Source organism: Leptosomus discolor, chromosome 1 (assembly GCF_034619465.1).
Source record: "Leptosomus discolor isolate bLepDis1 chromosome 1, bLepDis1.hap2, whole genome shotgun sequence".
NCBI classification, from domain to species: domain Eukaryota; kingdom Metazoa; phylum Chordata; class Aves; order Leptosomiformes; family Leptosomidae; genus Leptosomus; species Leptosomus discolor.
This window is the reverse complement of record NC_141391.1, coordinates 113297796-113315302: the sequence shown is the minus strand read 5'-3', so window position 1 is coordinate 113315302 and position 17507 is coordinate 113297796.

Sequence of the window (17507 nt, the reverse complement as noted above, 5' to 3'; positions counted from 1 at the left end):
ACAAATGCCTTCACAGTTCAGTTCTGTGTTGCCTTTGTAGGCCTGTTTTATACATGATGTTGTTCCTCCTTTATTGTGGGTGTCTTTCATATCCCATGGGAGCACTGGGCAAATGAGTCCTGAGTAACTGTGCACCAGCTACCTCATAGGCTGCCGGCATGTAGGTAGTAGATAAGACAAAATCTCTATTTACCACACCACCATCTTCTGCTGATAACAGTTCTGCTCCAGACCCAACCCTATCTTCCTTCTGTATGATATGGTAGAAACAAAGAAAGATGAAATATATTCTGAGAGTGGTAATTTTCCCAAATGTATACACACACACCCCTCCCAAAAATAAAAAGAAGTTGTATCAAACTATTAACAATGCCATGTCAATAGAGAGAGGAATGGACAGATGTGTGCCATCTTCAGCTGTTCTCAGGAAACCAGTTCCTTCCTTGAAACTCTTTGTCAATGTTTCTACTATGAGGCTGAACCTTGGCTAATGTGCCCTAACAAATTTGAGGTGCTTTTCTATATTTAAACATTTGCTGGGATGGAACTAACAGTTAAGTGTGTTAAGTACCTCAAAGGAATGACCTAGGTTCAATCTTAAGCATCTCCTTGTGCTTCCTTTGACAACATCTGTTCAAGTCATTTGTACAAACTGGAACAGCTTCCCCCGGTGACATGGGAGCACACCATGTTTGGTGGGTAGGACATGCCTCTACAATCTGGTCCCAGCTGAACCAGTTATCTGTTATTCACATAGCCCTTGATACAGGTAATTGAAATCCACTGGAAACCTCTCACATGGTCTTTCTATCATCACACTCATTACTTTATCTAGAGAGTATTCATTTGATACCTGTGATATGATGTTATACAGCACTACTGCTTAAAATCTGTCACCACTAGTTCTTTGAAATAGAAACTAAACACAATCAAAATTAGCATGGTCCTATTCTGTGTATTTACCAGGTAATTCTAAAACAAATACATCCCAAGGCTCAACAGGGGCATGTACTACCACTCTAGTCCCAATGCATATATAGCAATCATCTGCCTTCACAGTATTCCGTGTTTCCCTTTCCCCATTCCTAACAAATGCATGCATATGTGTTATATTTAGCAGTGTGCTGTTTTCTTTTCTACTTGTGCTCTTACACCTTATTTCTTGTAACATCTGCTTCATTTATAGCAGAACTTTATAGCAGATGTATCAAGAGCCAAATATTTCTAAACAATTCTCATCACTCATGTGAATTCCTTCACAATGAATCAATATCAGAATCAATCCCAGGCCATTTTAAGCTCTCTCACATCCTTTTATTTCTCTGCAGACACAGTGCCAATAATTCTACTAACCTTCTTGCAAGAGCTGTGTGAATTTGCTATCACATTCAGTACATCTTGTATCAAAAATCTGAATTTCATTTAACTTGTGGGGCAGAAATACCCTTGCTAGTGTCATTGTTACACAACAGAATTAAGACACAGACATTTCCTGTAGCTGTATCCTAGACCTGTGGTCTCCCAGTACAGTTTTGGGTTTGTTTTTTTTTTCCTTGTTCCTTCTTTCTCCACTTTCTATTGTGCTCATTTACTGAATAACACTGCAAAGCTAGTGAAGTCAAGACCCTCCATAGTGCTTTTCTAGCAAACTCCAAAAACTGAGGGTCAGAAGTGCTTTCCAAGTCATGATCTCATCACTGGAGTTGAAAGCATACCTGTACTATGTTGTTCAGGCTCTTCCTTTTTCCAGACTTCCTCCCCTGCCTCCAGGGTCTGGGATTCCCAAGGACCGGCCTCAGCAGTAAAGACTGAAGCAAAAGTGGCATTCAGTAACTTGGCCTTCTCCATATCCTCCACCACCAGGGCAACCACCTCATTCAGCAGCAGGCCCACATTTTCCCTGGTCTTCCTTTTGCTACTGTACTTGAAGAAGCCCTTCTTGTTGTTCTTCACATCCCTTTCCAGCTTTAATTCCAAGTGGACCTTAGCCTTCCCCGTTGCATCCCTGCATACTCAACATTCTTATATTCCTCCCAAGTGGAGTGTCCCTTTTTCCACATTCTGTAAATTTCCTTCTTCCATTTGAGTTTTTCCAGAAGCTTCTTATTCACCCATGCAGGTCTCCTGCCTCCTTTGCTTGATTTCTTCCTCATAGGGATGCACTGATCTTGAGCTTGGAGCAAGTGGTGCTTGAATACTCATTTACATCTGTATATAACTGCAAAGGACTAACATATGTTGTGGGGTTTTTTTCGAAGTGAGTAATGTTTTATCTATATCTGTCTCAGTTATCTGTCTTATCTGTACTACATAGCTCACTTCTTCCATGTGATGTAGAGAAAAATGTGAAAGATGCATGCGTTGTCAGTAATAATAAACTTACCTCCTCAGGGTAAAGTGCATCATAAGTTCTACACACCTGGGTGGTACACTAGTAAAACACTCCTTAAACTATTCATATCATTGATGTTGAAGAATAAACTGTATTTTCCTACTTCTCTAAGTTTTTATAAACACAATTTCTATTTTTTTATGTCATCACTATAATTTAAACATGTATTTTACAAAGAGCAGCAGGTGATTCAAAGCTAAAAGTATTTCTCCTTCATCATATGTCACACATTATCCCAGCACTTGTAATTTCACACACCTTAATCACACACCTTGAAGCAAAAATTCCATCTTCGCTGTGTCAGAGCTCATTATCAACTGCTTTCTGATAGCCTCATACACTGCTAATGTCAATACTGGTTCTTGAAACCGTGTCAATGGAACAAGATAGAAAAATCCTACATTAAAATTATTACATGCAACTGTGAAAAAATACACTTGATTCCAAGTAAATATGCTGACACAGATTTGTAAGGAGCCTGCTTTGGCTTTTATTTATTAATGACATTTGCCTGTTGCCATTATCTACTGTTAATGTAAAATAAATATATAAATGCATTTTTGATACACGATATCATTCCTGTCAGTGAATTTATAAATATATATAAATGACAGCAGCACTATGATGTGCATGAGAGTTAATAAAGAAAAGCACCTCTAAAACCACCTAAATTAAAGCTGGAAGAAATAGAAACATGATTTAGATTAACCAAAATATATTAATATGCCTATATTGCCATATTTACCCTTGGAAAAGCCAAGGGTAACCAACTACAAGAAAATTTGCACATCAGTAAAGTATTACCTGATATTTCTGCAGGATTATTACATTTTGTTACTGTTTTTTCCATGTCAGTATAATATCCCAAGCATCTGAACATTTCTGAAGTGGACTTTCCACTTATTTACTTTACAAAAATGTCACAAAGGATTTCACAGAAAATGAAAATTTCATGATATAACCTACACCGTCTTTGTCAGCAGTAGCAGCACTGCATCATTACTATGGATTAAATGTCCAGATAACAGAAATTAAATAAACTTGGAGAAAATACAGGCTAAGCTATATTTTCAGGCTTATTGTTAGAATTGTACTAAACTCCAAATAACCATGTTGTTTGTATCACCTTGCTTTTCGTAGCTTACCCCATCCTCCACTAGGATTTCATGGGTGCAAAGCAGAGTTACTTTAGTTACATTCAATCCAGTGTGATTGGGTAAATCCAGTAAGAAGAATCGAGTCTATTGTAGAATTTCTCAGGTATTGTATAGAATCATGGAATAATTTAGGTTGCAGGGAGCCTCTGGCCACCTTCTGGTCAAATCCTCCCTCATGGCTACAGAGGTGAGGACATGTACATGTTACAGGCTGTGGCAATGGATGTGAATCAGACCAGTGGAACTCTCCAGTGTTAAACAACTCTGTATGATAGCTGAACTGAAAAAATATTGCACAGTTAAGAAAGAGATGTGGAAAACAAGAGATGTTTTAGCCAGCATCTTTTGGAAAACAACAAAAAAAAAAGAAAAAAAAAGTATGTGACTATTCATTCCATCGACATCTAGTGCATACTATTGTTCTGCTAGCTTGATTTGCCACTACAGACTGAAAAATTCATCAGTTGTCTTACAGAGATATCACATTGGTTTTAACTTTGATTGTGACAGCGTAATTTTGGTTTGCAGAGATGATGACCTGCTTTCACATTTTGCCTGATTATTTTTTCAGACTGATTTAGAATCAGTTTGTTTCACCAGTTGGAACGAGGAAAAGTAAAATGGCATTTAATTTTTTTTTTTTTCCAGGTTTGAATTTATGCTTTATCTAAAAATGTGAAAGAATAACAATTTAAATATATGTATATATATGTGTATATTCTTTTATCTTTACAAAAATCTTAGCTGCTCTGTGATCCTGAATCCCTCACCATCCTTTTCTTCCACACCTGTAGATGTTCCTGACCACTGAAGATTTGTGGTGGATCTGTTGACTGTGTACAGCACAGGGGACAGTCTATTCTAAAAGGCTCTCTGATTCATCAGATGCCCTACCCTACACATTCATGCATATTAAGATTTAGGGGGAAATGTGTAGTGAGAAGATGGGGATGTGGAACTACTGAAAACCCAGAGCCTTCCATGATTCTATTTATGCAACAAAAATAGTATTTATATATATTCACCTGCCTCTTCCCGACACGGGATTGGCTTTTCACAACCTCAGGGATTGCTTTTAAGACTAACATAGTAATGGAAGTAGCTTGGTGGAGGTGGGGGAAGAAAAAAGCCTACTGTAAAGAAATGGACACATTCTCTCTTTTTAAACACCTAAAGGTTAGTTCAGGACTTAATACGTGTTTGATTTTAGTTGTTTGGTTTTCTGAATGTTATTGGAATAGTGTAGACTAATTTCAAAAGGAAGAAACAAACAGCTAGAAGAAGGGGTAGTCTGGAAGATGTAGCATCACAAAGAAAGAAAAAAAACCCCACAACAACCCACAGAACTATTATCTAGGAAAATCCTTTCTATTTGAAAGATGACAAACTATAAAATCCATAATATTTTTTAAGAACCAGCTCAGGGAATCTCTTTTTTTTTTTTTTTTTTTTTTTTTTTTTTTTTAAATCGTGTTCTCCTTCTTGCTCCTGTGATGGAGAATCAGCCTGCCCTTATTTCCTTATTTTCCCGCCTCAGTGTTATGCCCTTCTAGTGAAACTACACTAGGTCGAAACACATTTTTTCTTTCACTTGCTGTTCCTGTTGGAAATCTCTTGCACCTGCAGGCAGATGTATTCACAAGTACAAGGCAGTTGTTTCCTTGACATGCGATGAACCTGAAGGATGTATAATGAAAAGTGTTAGTATTCTGCTTTTGACAGAGAGTCCCTAGGAGTAACCTTCAAAAGGTGCAAACATGTAACTCGCTGGTATTACATGGCTCCCTCGGGACCAGCTACGGAGAGTACGGAGATTGCAACAGAGCCCACAAAGCTGTTTTAGTTCAAACTGCAGCCTTGCAGGATCTGAACTCTGGAGACTCACAGCCTGTGCCCCAGCTAGCCTCATGGTCACCACGCAAACCTTATGGGATTTAAAGTAAATATTACTCTGCACCAAAGTGCTGCTGTGGCACTTGCTGCTTTCTTTCTACCCTCAGAAAAATTCAGTATCACTCAAGTTCTTCATGCTGTGATCTCTGCATTTTCTTGTAGGGCTGACAGGCAGAACTCTTTCACGGACCAAAGCCTGACTTGGACAGTCATCAATGGGCTCATACTTCACCGAGGATCCAGCTGCATCCTGTAAACTGTATTGTGCTAATGCCTGTAGGAGTCTCTGGGAAAGTTCACTCCATGTTATATGACTCGTAAATTGTTACATTATGGTTTCTTACCTGTCTTGTCTCAAAACCATCAAGATTTTACCTTGTAAAATGCACTTACCATTTCCTAGAGATTCCCTAGATTGGGTAGGTCAGGAGGATGATTTTGATAATGGAACATTTTACTTACATAACATCAATTTTTTCATTACAATAGTTATTTCAGAGAGAGAGATTCATTCACTTTGTGTACCTAAGAGTATCTATTTTTAGGATAGTGTACAAATGCTTTAATCCATTTGCTTTTGGAATCCAAAATTCATTGAACATAATTCATTTATTAATGAAGCTACAGTTGTGCAGACAGTGGTCTACTGAATTGAAACAGATGGAATTAACAGATTCATTAAAACTGTCAATATAAGACTTGCTGATTCAAAGTGAATTAACGCATAAAGGTGTCATGGGTTAGGGCTGGGCCGGCCACTAATAAATGACTGATGCTCTCTATTAAACCCTCTCCCTTCCCAGAAGAGGAAGGGACTAAAACAGCTTTAATGAAACAGTAACAATAAAAAGAAAATACAATAATTCAAGTAAGAAAATGATAAAATATATGCAAATATACATGAATCCAATACTGAACCCAGCCCTCCCAATGACAATGTGTTGCCACTGACGCTGCAGGGCTGGCACTGGGGCAGTCCTAGGCTGGACTCAGCAGCAGACAGGAACCAGATGCAGGAACTGGATGCAGGAATGCACAGATAGGGATCACAGACAGAAGAACAGAGGAAGTCCTCCTTGGATGCCAGCCATCGAAGGAGAAAGCTTAACCCTTGTGATCCCTCAGCTTTGTACTGAATATGATGCGTATGGAATGGAATGCTCTGTTGGTCAGGTTTGGGTCACCTGTACCGGCAGGTACAACCTTTTACTTCATTGTTACCCCTTTTCATTTCCGGCACCTCAACATGGGGTAGGGTTCAGCAGTGACCTCGGTTTCCGTAGAAGCAAGTATAAGCCTTTCTGCACTCCTTTCCTTGGTATTAACTACAAACATCAAGCATTATCACTGCTAGAAGCAGTCACTGTCTGGGAAAACATGCAGTTGATTTCAGAAAGTGCAGTTACTTAGAAGAGACTTAACTGAAAATTAAAAGTCGCTAAAACAGAATTAGTTCTCTTTTCACTTAAACCAGGACAAAAGGCAAATCCTTCATTTATGTTTTCAAAATTTCACTTCTCATATAATTCTTTGGGGCCTGGAGCTGTGTTCTTAGACAAGTACAAAATCCATACCTCACCTATGGATTACATTGACAACTATGGTATTTTTGATAGCACAGGCTAAACATTATTGTGTGTGAAAAGAAAACATTTTTTCTTAGTGCCTCAGATATGAGGATAAATATTTTGGGACATATATTTTCTGCCTTGTGAGAGAAAATAAAACATTACCAATAATCAGTTAAGTAAATCTGAGCCGTGGGGCATGCCTGCCCAGAGCAATGGACACACACAATACAGATGCCTGAGGTAGCACTACTGTCCTTGTGTACTGAACCCCAGTGTTCAGCCTTGCTTGGTAGCCTAACCATGACTTTTGGACTTTGAAGACCTGAGCAAGGAGCTTTGCACAACTGTGTAGTGCTTGTGTGGGTAATGCTGCGCTCCATGTTCTGAAAGACAGCATCAGTAGAGTGCATGAGAGAAAAAGGCTAGTTGTAACTTTGAAGAGTGACATTTACTTTAGAAACATTCAGCCACACAGAATAAACTATAATATATATATATAAACCTATAATACAATGTGTAATAAGAGAGAAAGAGACAGCATGCAGTGCAGTACAAGACCAGCTTTTCTTTTAGATGTATGCAATCAAAACACCCAGAATAAAAAGCAAGAGGCAAAATCTGTGGGGAAGAAAATTGTTCTGGGAAGTTCTAGGGATCAGAATATAGTTGTGGAAGACAGCAGTGAAACCTCATTTCAAGTATGTGCAGATACAGGAAAGGGGTTGGCCTGGGTCTCACTGAAAAAAAAATAACAATAAAAAGAAAGAAAAAAATCACAGAAAGAAATTTCCAAATGCAGAATTAGGAGTTTCAGCACTGCCTATATTTTGAAGAACAAAGGAGTCACATGGAGATTTGCGCAAAGGCCAAGATGTCCTTAGGGAAATCTCAGCGAAGGAAAACCATGGCACCTGGTGGTGAAGTTTATTCTGCATATTAAATGAGGTAATGAAAAAGCAGTTTTGCCAGTGATCAAAGCCTCCCTGGAGTTCTCAAGAAAAAGCATCAAAATGAGGGAGCAGAGCTACTGATCAGACTAACTAAAATGTTAATAAAAATATTTTACTCTTCCACAGTAGAGGTCAAGTATTCCGTAGGTGAAAACTGAAGAAAAGTCCTAGGACAATAGTTGACCAGGAGCATGTTCCTCTTCATAGAAATGACTAGTGATGTGCAGAAGTTTCCAAATACTTGCAACCTTAAAGACAGAAGATACCACTATTGAAAGAACCTAGTCTTCACTGGCACAGTCACTCAGAAATTGTATAGTGTGGAAAATAAAATTTAAAAAAACCCAACTCAATATCTTCTGTGTAGTTGATGGGACGAAATATATGTCCTGTGAATGGCATTTTTTTTCAGATAGGCCAACTGTCTTAATCAGTTATGGGTATGTATAAAGGTATATTTATACATATGGATGTGTCTGTATAAGTGCATATATGTATATATATATATGAATACATTTCTTGATTTCTTGAAAATCAGGTGAACAAGTCTACCCAACTGGTTAAATAAAGACAAATACTTCCAGCCTCAAGCAGGCCTGTTACTTCTGAGCTTAGAAGTGTAGTTGTACATAACCAATGTTTCAGGGCAGCAGAGGTATACCATATGTAAAAAGAAAAATCAAAGTATTTAGAACAGCAGGACAGCAGAAGATAATACTAAGAACGAAAACGTGGCCATACTGCTGAACTGAAATTTTATCAATAAGCATGATTTTAAAGAAGTTAATGTAATAAAGTCCTAGATTGCATAATTAAACTTCTCAAATATAATTAAAACTTTGATAAATATTCAGCACATCCCACAAGAAGGTGGGGCGATGACTTGCTTTTTCAACTGGTAAGTTACAATTTAGAAAGACTGTGGACATTCTGTCTGTGCACTTGCCAATTGCTGTGCCATTGCAAGTAATTTGCAGCTGTGATGAAGTTAGACACCTACGATTCTGAGGATAACAGGGATTTTTTGGCATGCTAACCATGAAATAGGAAGCTCTCTTTATCACCTTTCACGTTAGTTGAAATAAATAAATCACTAGGCATTCGTTTTGAATCTTATCTTCATAAGGCTTTAACTGAATCACAAAAAAGTATTGTGTCTAATAAGACCAGATCTCTGTGTAAGACCACTGCATAGCACACAGAGCAGTAAAAAAAAAAAAAAACAACATTGTTGTTGCAGCGTAAAGTATGGAAGCTGTGAGAAGGGTGTTCTCACAGCCTTCACTCTTTCTGTGGGGTTGTGCATTATTCCCATTTTACTCATGAAGGAATTGAGATGGAGAGTCCATGCCATCTTTCAGAACAGACTTAACGAACACTAAGCAGTAGACTGGAGAAATACTGCTTTCTCAGGAATTTAGCAGAGGACTTCTTTGGCAGTGTTCTGAACATGCTGTTACAACAATGTTTCAGATTTCGGTAATATTGAATATAATTACATTCCAATTGACACAGGAGGTGGCTATTCCTCTTACCAGGGCCTAGTTATCTATGGCCGTATCCCATAGGGACGCCAATGGTGGAAGAGCTCTTTTTTTGACAGTGTTTCATACTTTCAGATTGAGCGGAGGACGCATGCAGTTTTCAAATAATCCTAGCGACATGCAGTGTGCGTGCTGCTTATGAGAGCTCCTACAGAAGCAACATCCTTTTGGATGCCTCAAAATGTTTTATTTATAAATTGTTTGCACACATACAGATTTGGAAGCTGCAAAAAACAGGTAGGCAATAGACACTACGTTAATGGCATTGGATGGTAGTTTTCATTAGCAAAACATTATATCCAAAACACTGCAAAACTATATTTGTTTACTTATGACAATAAAAAAGTAATAAACCCTAAAATTTTTAGTAGGGTTTCTCTTTTAATGTCTTGGAACACAGTATGATGAGAAATCTAAAAAGCCTCACTCTCTCCAAATTTCATTTAAATGACAGTATAATAGGAGATGTAGAAGCTGAGAAATTTGAACAAGAGCAAGTCACGATCAGCTCCAGAAGCAATATCATGTCATCATAACTATTTGAATTATGTTTAGTTTGATCATGCTTTCTTTCCCTCAATTTTATTTTTGGCAAAATAACAATCTACTGCCTACAGAGTTACTTGGTTTAGCAGCTAACAGGCTTAGCTTAGTGCCCATTAACAGACCACAACTTGTGAGCTCCCAGTATTGAGCAGTCTCTATGATGACCAATGTACAACTCCTACCACCAAACTGGAACATAAGAGAGGGAAGAAGAAGATAGGAAGTCCTAGAGATACCCAGTTTATCCCAAGAAAAGTTAGTCTATTATTGATTTCCTGAGAAATGAAGTACATTTACATCACAGAAATTGAGGAATAAAAAAAAAAAATAAAAGAGAGAAATTTGATGCCACAGTTACAGTCTACAGTCTGAAGATTAAATCAAGCAAGGTTTCCACTACTTGCAAAATTATTTTCTCCATGTTTTCACTTCTATTTCCCATAGATTAAAAAAAATTAAAAAAAAAAAAATCAACCACACAATTGATATCCTCTGATTTCACAAAGAAAAGACCAGATGGCAAAGCTGAATGTCGTGTTTTATTACACATGAAAAGATTCAATTCTTGCTAATACTGCTTCATAACAAGTGAATAAGTTAGTAATTAAGAATTTTTACCACCTTGCCGAATGTACCATAAGAATGTCTTCTGAAGTTCTAGTTTTACACCAAATTATGTTATAGATGTATTAAGGTGTGTACTAAAGATGTAACACTTGGAGCCTGTGTTTTCTATCTAGCATTTTTGTACTTTCTTCAGAGCATAAGTGTAATTACTTGAATGGTTTAATATGATTGCATCCTGTATGAATAATATAAAGCTGCGTTCATACTTCTGTAGCTCTTGGCATCTTCTTAATTAATTGAATAAAAAATTAGGGCTATTCTTCCATAGCAAATACCCAATACACTAATGTTCCTAATAGTGAAGAGATCATGTATTCTTTTTTTAGTGTAATAGTTCCATTACTCTAAAGAACATCAATTTAGACCTCTGATATACCATTTACACATTTTGACCACAAGTGATTATCCAGTTAGTGCACTCTATACAAAAGATAACAAAAAGCACTTATTATGTTTCCCACATACAAAAAGAGCATAATTTTTAAATCCAGATAATTCATATGTTCAAAGTCCTACCAAAGCTGTGAGAAAATCAGTTAAAAGAGGCAGATTAAACAAATAGTGCAGCTGTTGCTATTGGACTAAGCATTCCTTTTCCCCACATGAATGTCTTTATCATAGACTCTGGAGATATGTATCTCTCTGGCTCTCCAGCAGATTTTCTACTTTATCTGACCTATTTAAATCATTAGGAAAAGTCCCAACCACTAAACAAAGGAATATTCTTTTTTTCTATAAAAATATATTATGAATAATGGAACAGTATCAAAAAGAAAAGGATGGGATTTTGCGATGCCTAATAGCCTGACCATTAAAAGACTTTGATGAGAGCAGTGGATTCAAGACTGCTCAAGTAGGGGAAGAAACCAAGCTGTTCCAGACTAAGATGAGTGAATTAAATAGACTTTGGAAATCCCTTTGTCTGCATTTTATGTCAAAGTTGAAAATAACTCCAAAATAGTTACTCTCAAAACGAAAAACAATGTTTGAATTTAATTTATAGAAAAAAACCACCATTCTAACTTAGTGCTAATCTCAACTGATTTTCTTTTCTGTACTATTTGGACAGCTCTCTTCTTGTCCACACTCAATAGCTAGCTCCACAGATTTAAACATAATCCTACAGTGTCACCCTGTGATGTCCTTCATGAAGACTGAATATAGCACAGTAAGAAGAAGATTTTTAGCTTTGTTGTGTGAATTCTAGACTTATATTTAACTGTAAAGTATGTTAATTAAAATTTGACTGTAAAATCTTGATGTTAAAATAGTACTTGTTTTGTGTATATAAATGTCTTGTTCTGAAGATACACTATTTTGCAGTTCAGAGCTGAACAAACAGCCACATTACAGCTGTTCTACAGTTGAATGTTCAATTTCATTACTGTAAGTTAATGTAGGTTTTTTTCTAGTATCACAAGTTAGTATGTATATAATTATGCATATGAACTTATAGGTATGTTTTTGTTAGCTTTGTTGGTTATTTTTATGTTGGGATGACTCACCTTGACAGTCATGGCTACTGGAAGGAGAGTACTAAGAGACAGTATGACCACAATGTAGTCTAGATTGCAAAAATTACTTTTTTATAGCTACTAACTTCTGCTTATGCAAGACAAATGTTCTTGATAGCAGCCCTAATGATGACACCTGGTGTCTTATTAAACAACTGCAGTAAAAGGGCTTGAAGAGTTAATTTTCAATAAGTGTATAAATGTGATTAAAGTGTCCAATTACCCTTATGCAAAACATGATTTATAAGTTTATTCACAAGCCTTAGCTATTGTATTTGTATCTTTCTTCTATAGTTATACATAACTGCACAGAGTCAGGACAATCTTTAATATGTATCAAATCATGACATGAGTCTATAGTGGAAGAGAAATCAGCAGGTATGATATCATGGAACGGATCAAATACTTTACTGAGTAGCACCTGGCATTCACATCTCCATGAGTGGGAGCTGTGGGTTTATAAACCCTTCCAGACACAAAATGTAATCTGCAGTTATATTATGTCATTTCACTTCAGCTTTGAGGAGATTATCACATAAGGTTTATCATTCTTGCAAACGTTATCTGCAAGTTAGTGTGGCTTTTTCAACAGCCTATCCATGGTAGGTAACAAAATTATTTACCAGTCCACTGTCACAGGGGTTGGAAATAAAAGGGCAGACCTACACACAGAGAGAATCAGTGCTCAGTGCCCACATAAGAAATGGTCTTTGAAGCAGACAGACAGGGCAATGAATATTATTAAGGAATACTATTCAACAGGTTGCTCTAGTAGACTACTTACCCTCAACAGCTAGGAGTGACTGTGTCCTCCATGTCAGCAAATGTTTACCATGGGCTTAATATAACCCAGACCCAGCAGGCAGGATTTATTCTACTGTTTCTCCACAATAGTTGTGAAAAATTGTTCTCACATCTGAACAGAAATCCAAATTTGCTGAATCTTACTTACCTTTATCCCACAACTACCTGCACTACTTGTAATCATTCTCTCTTCTTCTCCTTTTTTCATAACTTTTATACAAACAATCATGTTAGGACCACTGAAGAAAGAATCTAAAAAAAAAAAAAAAAAAAAAATCACATTAAGACTATTTAGGTATTCATGAAGTACTGAAATATGGATAATGACTTGAACGTGTCAGTAAAATGATCATCTGTCCCCAATTAATATTGATGTATTGCAGTTGTGAAGGCTTTTAATGATCACATTACTAGGAAATTATTGCTGCTCATATAATTTGTCCTTATAATCATGTATTTATCATAGATACAAAAGACAAGTTCCCCAAGAGGACTATTAAAGCCCACATTCTGCTGATTCTTAATTGGTAGAGAAGACAGTCTTTACACTTACGTGGGAACAACCATCTTTTTATAAACACAAGTGTCTCTTTTTAATTACAGTATATATATGCTACACATACTGTATGTTTTATGGGCTTAGGATGTAACAACATTTCTTAAAATATTCGTATGGGGTGGAATAGTTAGGCAAGAATCTGTCTGAATAACTTTCATAAATTGTCTTTAGAGGTGAAAGTGATAAATTAAAAATATTAATACTTTTTCTCAGCCTACTTTGGACACCAGTTCTGTATGAGACTCTTCAATCACACAGTACTTCTGTAGCTCATGACTGCAGGGATTGGAGCCCAAAATAATGCCACAGGTATCTGAATGGTGTGTTCAGCACACTAGATAGATTTCAGACCACTGAATTTTATAAGCCCAAAGAAAAAATGGGGTCGCCATGGCTAATCACTAAATCTTACTCCTGAAAATGAGTTCCTTTGTCTGGCATAATTGCCTGACTGTCTCCATAAACAGATTACAACTGAATGTTGTATCTTCCGTCTAGTTCTATCTGTAAATTAATAATATACATAGCCACTTGGTACACTTTTTATTATGATTAAAAATCCTGGAGTCCTGAAATTATAGTTTGTTTGCTATATAATTTAGAGAGTTATCTAATGGATCCATTTCCCCTGCAATTATAAAATATGTCAGACTTGAGGCCTAACAAGTATGAAAGTCACTGGTTTTGTTTCTGCCCTCCTAGGGCAGGCATACCCATCAATCTCAGAGGGTATTTTGCTTATAAGGACTACAGTGTCACAGCTATAAAACGAGGATTTTGAATTGCAAAGCCATTTTTGCAGCTGCCCTTTTCTCTTCATTGGCCAGTGTAAGAATAAGTTACTGGTTATGTTCTGCTCAGACTGGTCTAGTGATGTTGATGATTGCTCTACTTCTTAAAATTAACATGAAGAAAATGCAGTTCTCTATTAGGCTTCCTAATTCTGAAATTTCCCTTGATACATGCTCACCGTGATTCACTTGGATCTTTTCTTACAGCAGAGGCAGCAAATACCTTCAGTGCAAACCTGAAAAGAGGATTAAGGCTGCTGTTTGCTGAGAGATATACACACATATGAGGGAAATGGGGAGAGAAACTTGGCAAGTCTCAGCAACATCTTGGGATATTCTGCTTTGGCATGTCGCAGTGGGTTAACATCACAGCTGCTCCAGCTTGGAGAGCCGGGAGAAGGTGCCTGCTCTCACTGCTCTGCCTGGGGTTATTGGCAGGTGCCCATAGTCAGCAGTTGCCAGAAATTGGCCCCATATGAACAAACAGTGACAACTACTCTCCATTTCTGCTTTATTAGTTATGTATGACAAGCCAAATAATAGTCTTTGTATCTACCGTCTCCCTACCCCTGACATTATTGCCCAGACAGTGCTGTATAATGAGACTGTATGTGCCTCACTCTGCAAGGCCTCATGAAATCACCAACTCTCCCTTAACCCTGATAAAGATAATTTGGAAGATTGACCGCATCTTTTTTGCCTTGGGTTCTGTGCTTTTATTATACAATGTTCAACTTTCTTATTTTTTTAATATAGTTCTTTTATTATAAAAATACTTTTTTATTATTGTTTTTCCTTGGGGAAGTTTTTTGTGTTTACCTCTAATTGTGTGTCTAGATTCCCCCAGGGAACTCGAGTGGGCTCTCTTATACGACATGTGTCTAGCTTTATAAACTAAGACTACAGGTCTGTTCTGTATTGCACTTCTACCTAGGATAAGTTACTTATATGCCGGTTTTTACACACATACAGAATAATTGCTAGCTACTATAATTTTCTCTCTCTCAAAAGAAGAGAAAGCTGTCAGCGTTGTTTTGTGATTTTTTTTCTTTCACAAAAATAAAATACACCCATCCTGATGGAAGTTGCAATCTTCCTTTGTAAAAGAATGAAAATGGCTGATAGTCTAGTAAACCACAATGCAAACACTTAAAACTCTGCAGAAATCTAACCCAAGTCACTGCAATTATCATTCTACCCAACAAAGGCAAAATGCTTGCATGATGCCTGAAGCTGGAGAATAGATTTTACCTTCTAAGTGGAAGTGTGAAAATATTCCTAAGTATATTAAATTATGTTTTGTTAAATAAAATCAGTAGCTGGACTGATACATTTTCATTTTTCTCCCACCTCCTTTAAAAAAAAAAAAAAAACAGACTAAATAAAATACCCCAAAAGAAAGACAAAAAACACTCCCCCCCCCCCCCCCCAAAAAAAAAAAACACCAAAAGAAAAAACAACAAAACTGCACTGAAAACATATCTCCTTTGACTAAAAATGAAACTTTTCATCCCCAGGCAATTTCTAAAAAAGTGAATAAAATAAAGGACCAGAGTTACAAAAAGGGAGGAAAAACAACGTGGCATCACATTACTGTCCAGAGTAGGACAATCAGAATGTTTGTTCCACTAGAAGGATTTTAATTTTGAGGCTGTGACACCAAAAATATAACTCTCAGACATACCAAAACCAAGTTCTTACTCTCTAGTCACAGCATATCCTAGGTCAGCTGCTCTCAACCTTTCCTGTTGTTGTGATAATTCAACATAAATAGTTAAACTCCCAGGTGAGGGTCTCAGTTACGAGGTTAAGGAGTCATGCTAACCTGTTTGCTCAGGGGTTCAATTAACACATCAGTATATTGTATATTATGACCCATCTCCAGCAGGAAATGTTGCAGCTGTTGTAATTCTAAATATTCTGAAGTCTGTTTCTTGTGACAGTTATCTCAGGACAAGAGATCTTGGGTCAAATCCTTGATCTGAATAACGTATTGCTAGTCCCCCCTTGCATAGGCTTTTTCAGAGACTTGCTTCTGTTGCTCAGTCTCAGAGGAAGCTTCTCTATTCCTTTTTGTTGGAGTTGAAACATGCATTAAGTATACATTGAGCTAGACAGGAAGCTTGAGGATAACTCTAGTCAATGGCTGATACACTCTGCAGATTAGCCAGCAAGAGTCAAATCTTCCCTCCTGGAAAGGCAAAATAAGAAGAGTAGCAACAATAAAGAAATTAGACCCTTTTCCACCCCACTTGAAAGTATTTCATTATCACAGGAGCTGTGGATTCAGACGACTTTAGGCAATTGGTATTGCAAACTGTGAATTTCACATGGCGTTTTTTAATGTGCCGGGAAATGCAGAGCTGTGACACTCACTCAAAACCTAAGTCTCCTGGAGGTCATAATATGTGTCTTACCACCATATTCTTCACAAACTTCTTCCAGGAGGTGAAGGTCAGCTAGATAGCCCAGGTGTTGTAAACACTTTCTGAATTTGTGTCTGATTTACCAAAGGAGTCTTTCTTCATCACATATAAAACTAATAGCCTCCAGTTGGTGTGAGGAGACAATTTGTGCCTTGGTGTCCATAATATACCCGTTTACCTGGAAGGGGTGCCATGTTTGGAGGAGGCTGTGGCAGCTTCAAGAGACCTCAGAAGAGTACCTTAAATGCACTTAAGTAAGCTGATGTTTGCAGCAGAACCATCAGGAAGGAGCCGAGGAAGAGGTATTCACTCTCAACAATACCAGTACTTGGGACTTGGTACTATAATTGCAGTTTCCCTGTCCTTCATGGAGACCTGGAATAAATGGTCTGAGTTTATAAGCCACATTTCATGAAAATTGTGGTTCTTCCTCTTTTTTTTTTTTTTTTCTTTATTTTTACCCCCTGCTCCTCTCTTGTTAAGTGTTACATGTACATTCTCATAGACCTAAGAAAAAAATATAGTCATCTCTTGTTTTCCCTGTGGCACAGCAATGCAGGGATTTGAGTTCTACTGATCTCAGCACTGAAGACACCACTACACTTCTTGAGTCAAGCAGCTCACTAACTAGATTTCACATCATAGACAAATAAATGGAGAGAAAAAAACAGCAGTAAGAAACGTTTTTTCATGTCTGTGTGGCTGAAGACACAGCTTGACACCACCTTAACAA